The sequence below is a fragment of the Schistocerca serialis genome, unplaced genomic scaffold, assembly GCF_023864345.2.
Source record: "Schistocerca serialis cubense isolate TAMUIC-IGC-003099 unplaced genomic scaffold, iqSchSeri2.2 HiC_scaffold_568, whole genome shotgun sequence".
Classification (NCBI taxonomy): domain Eukaryota; kingdom Metazoa; phylum Arthropoda; class Insecta; order Orthoptera; family Acrididae; genus Schistocerca; species Schistocerca serialis.
In genome coordinates, this window is record NW_026048155.1 from 32,501 (window position 1) to 37,500 (window position 5,000).

The 5,000-nt window shown below is 49.3% G+C and overlaps 1 pseudogene; it reads left to right on the top strand.

Annotated features, from left to right (window-relative positions):
- LOC126448138 (large subunit ribosomal RNA) overlaps positions 1-5,000 on the top strand; it is a 9,467-nt pseudogene that overhangs the window by 2,501 nt on the left and 1,966 nt on the right.

Genomic DNA, 5,000 nt, shown 5'->3' on the forward strand with positions numbered 1-5,000 from the left:
TTGGTCGGCCTCGTGCTGGCCGGCGGTGCAGGATGCGCGCGCCTGCGCGGCGTTCGCGCCCCGGTGCTTCAACCTGCGTGCAGGATCCGAGCTCGGTCCCGTGCCTTGGCCTCCCACGGATCTTCCTTGCTGCGAGGCCGCGTCCGCCTTAGCGTGCTCCTCCGGGGGCGCGCGGGTGCGCGGATTCTCTTCGGCCGCCATTCAACGATCAACTCAGAACTGGCACGGACTGGGGGAATCCGACTGTCTAATTAAAACAAAGCATTGCGATGGCCCTAGCGGGTGTTGACGCAATGTGATTTCTGCCCAGTGCTCTGAATGTCAACGTGAAGAAATTCAAGCAAGCGCGGGTAAACGGCGGGAGTAACTATGACTCTCTTAAGGTAGCCAAATGCCTCGTCATCTAATTAGTGACGCGCATGAATGGATTAACGAGATTCCCGCTGTCCCTATCTACTAGCTCCGGCTGTCTCATACTAAGGGCCTGCAAGGTGTGCAGGCTCTGGGTTGGTAATAGGCAGTGTGGGGAAGGATGCGTCTCAAACAGCCTCTCCTTCTCAAGTGCCCTTACCTGCCTTCTTGAGGTGGAGCTGTTAAGCCTTCGGGCAACTGAAGGGTAGGGGCGCGACAGTGTGCTGAACAACTTGTACACTGGTTCTGATAGCTGCATTCGCTGTGGTGGGATCCTGCCCCAAGTCGGCGAAGGCCACTCGCCTTGTCTTGGACCCCAAGGCATGCTCCGCCAAGCCGGGGCGTGGTGACATGTCCCCGGTCAGGTTAGATGGGTCCAGACCTCCGAACGTCTGGGGGACCGGCCCGGCACCTGAGTAGGACCGGGTCTTTGGCCTTTGGTGGGAACCTGGCCCAGTAGGGGGCGAAGGACGGAGAGTGAATCCGCTCTCCCGGAATGTGGGTGGCATTCGCCGATAAGGGAGCGGGTGAAAACTGTGGTGGTGTGGCTGTTGAAGAGGACTAGTGCGCTGTACCCACGGCGTGCTAAACCTGGCAGCTCAGTTACTGATAGCTCTTGGTCAAGGGGCGGGACCGGTGAGCGAGCTGCATATAGCCTCCCCCCATGCCAGAGAGGCCGGTCCGGGGCAAGAGACGGGCCTCCACTTTTACACTCTCTAATTATCACAATGGCGGAAAATCAAGAGAGTGTTAATGCGTTAGATACTAGCGAAGTTTCGAGCCTCGAGAATGTGTCTGTCGCTGAGCGACATTCGAAATTTCTGAGATTGCTGGATACTAGCATTAAAAATGGTAAGATAAGCAATTATGCTATAAACCATATTAGGGACTTTGTGGCCAACTGGGCAATCGCCCACTCTCAGTTAGAGGGTAGGGTAACAGAATTAGAGAAAGAAAATGAAAGACTTAGAGGTCAACCGGCCCGGTCTTATGCTGCGGTTGCTAGAGCCCCAGTTGCCAAGGCACCGACAGCGAAACAAACCATACAGGACAACATTAAGAAAGTTGCTCCCACAGTGTTCATTAAGCCTAAACCTGGTGATGACATTAAGGCTGTTAAGTCAGCATTTGAGAAGTGCATTGATCCTAAGAAGGATAAAATAAAGATAAACAATGTACGCACTGCAAAGAATGTCCTCATAGTAGAAACGGCATCACAAGAGGACTGCCAAAAGATTTTAAGCAATGAACAATTGAGCAATAAAGTGAAGTGCGAACCTCCTCGCAAGCGTCGACCTTTGATGTGTCTGTATGACGTACCTACGTACATGACAACAGACAATCTGCTAGACGCAATTTATACGCAAAATTTTGATGTGAACATGTCAAGAGGAGAATTCGATGAACAATTTAAGTTACGCTTTAAAGTAGGACCACGTGGGAAACTGACAGTACACCACGTGGTAGAAGTCTCGCCAGGTTTATGGAAATTACTAACGAGAGTGGGTCGGTTGTATGTTGGCTACTCTGCGTTGAATATAAAAGATTACCTGGCAGTGCCGAGATGCACTAAATGCCAGGACATTAATCATACAAACAAGTATTGTACGCAACCTGATATCATATGCGGCCATTGTGGCCTCTCTGGACATATTAAGAATGGCTGTCCTAATAAGGACAAAGCGGCAGTATGTGTACCATGCAAGAGACGAGGCCGCAAGTGTGGTGGACCTAAAGATTGTCCAACCCACCGAATGTTCTTAGACAGACTTGTCCAAAGAACAGATTACGGCGATATTTAAAGTGGTACAAGTCAATGCCATGCGCAGCCAGATGGTTGCACATGAGCTACGGAAGGTAGCGGAACAAGAAGGAGTTGATATTCTTTTGATACAAGAACCGAACTCCTGTACGGGTCGAGTCCCTGGTTTTCCCGCAACAGCACAGGTGGTATCCTCAGGTGGGAACCCCATGAGTGCAATTATAGTATTGAATAAAACTATTTAAACTACGATATTAAATCAGTTCTGTACTGAGCATATTATAGTTGTACAACTAAATCTGCTGTCTTACAGTATGTACGTTGTAAACGTCTACTGCCAATTCAGACATGACATCAAGATTTATCTTGATCAGCTGAATTGGATTCTAAGAGTTTTAGCCGGGCAGGCTATAATTGTAGCTCTTGATGCTAATGCTAAGTCCCCACTCTGGCACAGCGATGTACAGGACGGTAGGGGTGCGGAGCTTGTGGATTTGATAATGGAAACGCACATGTATGTGCTAAACTTGCCTGGGTACCCCCCGACCTACTCAGGGAGGGCGGGTGCAACATCAAATATTGATGTCACACTAGCAAGCGAGAGGGCAGCACCCCACGTCCATAACTGGCAAGTAAGAGAACATCTAACTGTCAGTGACCATAACTGTATAACATTTGATATAGCGCCGACCATCGCGGATGTGCCAGGCGAATGGGTGGAACGCTTCAATTATGCTCGGACAGACTGGGACCGACTCGTGCAGGTGTTCAGTCCTCCCGAGTTCGGAGAGGACATAGGTAATATTGATGAAGCTGTGGAGGAGCTGGTAAGCTCCGTGCAAACGGCTATCACACTGGCTGTACCTCGAATAGCGAGATACATCTGCAGGGAGTCCACCCCATGGACCCCTGAATTGACTGTGCTCAAACGGTCGGTCAGAAGGGCGCGAAGCAACTACCAAAGGAGCTTTGCCCATGACGAACGACAATACCACCTGCGTATTTATCGTCGTCTGAAGCAGAGATACAAGGATCAGTTGGACATTACAAGGCGCCAATCCTGGGAAAAATTTGTGAACGATCAGCTGGGAACAGACCCTTGGGGAGTTCCTTACAAAATCGTTCGAGAAAAAATAAGATCGCCCATGATTCTGTCTACGCTACGTGCTGGGGATGGAGACACGACCAAGAATTGGGAAGAAACAGCAAGGTTGCTGTTGGATACATTATTGCCTGATGACATTGAGGACCAAGACTCGCACGAACAGCGGGACATACGTCAGGCGCTGTTGATTCCGTATCTTAACGATACAAACGTGTGCCCTTTCTCAGCAGAGGAGGTAGAAGCAACCATCTACACCTTTGCAAGGAAGAAGGCGCCTGGTCCTGACGGGATCCCTGTGGAGATCTTACAGGGACTCGCACACTTGGTCGCCCCAGCACTAAGTCGTATTTACAACAGTTGTTTACAAAGGGGCTATTATCCACTAAAGTGGAAAACTGCAGAAGTTGTAGTTATCAGGAAAGGCCCTGATAAAGATCCAACAGTGCCGAAATCCTATCGGCCTATCTGTCTGCTGGATGTAATGGGCAAAGCATTTGAGAAGTTGCTGGCTGACCGTCTCCAGAGTCATCGAACTCTGTATGGTATGAGTGATAGGCAGTTCGGATTCCGAAAGGGTCGCTCCACCCAGGATGCGATCAATGAGGTTTGCCGAATTGTTCACTCTGCGACATCAAAGTATGTACTTGGCATAATGATAGACATCTCAGGGGCCTTCGACAACCTGTGGTGGCCGGCACTCTTCTCTCGCCTGCGAGAGATTGGGTGCCCGCAGCTGCTGTATGGCTGTCTGGAGGCCTACTGTGATGGAAGGACTGCTAAGATAACGGCTCCTGGAGTCGTCGTATCTAAAAGAGTATCCCGTGGTTGTCCCCAGGGATCGGTGTGTGGTCCCATTTTCTGGGATATTAACATGGAACCTTTGTTGAACGTTCTGCAGCGAGAGACTGCAGTTCTGGGAGTCGTTGCTTATGCGGATGATCTCGCAATTCTAGTAGAAGGTGACACTCGCAATGTGATCGAGGACCGATCACGACTGGTTATTGATCTAATAACCAACTGGTGTACAAAGACTAAAATGTCTATAGCACCACAAAAATCCCTATATATGCTCTTGAAAGGCAAGTTAAATAGGGACCCAACAGTCAGAATTAATGGCCAAGCAGTGTCACGACAGAGATATGCCCGTTACCTTGGGGTATATTTAGATGAGAATTGGAGTTTCATTCCGCATATCGAGCAAATAACGACAAAGTCCCTAGCTTTGTTCAATAAGATAATATCAATTGGACAAAGAAGGTTCCATCTGCCGTCAAAGGCAATAAATATTTACCATAACAGCATATTGGCACCAATAGTAGGGCACGCATCCAGTGTGTGGGCCCACAGGTTAGCTCTGGTGCGGCCTGCCGCTGCTGTCAGGCGAATACAGAGGAACGTTCTGTTGAGATGCATTGGAGCATTCAACACAAGTCCAACAGATGCACTGTTGGTAATTATGGGTCTATGTCCATTAGACCTAATAATAAGGCAGCACGCAGCCTTCTATTGGCTGCGCAAACAGAACATCGACAGGGTACAAGATATAATGGGCGTTCCTCTGGTAAGTGTCAAAGCCATTCGCAAGAAAGTGCTTGACATTTGGCAGGACGAATGGGATGGATCCAGTACGGGCCGTAGAGTCCATGGGTTTATACCCACAGTAAGGGGAAGATTAAATAACAAGATAATGAAGCCCTCACAGGGCATAGTTCACTTCCTCAC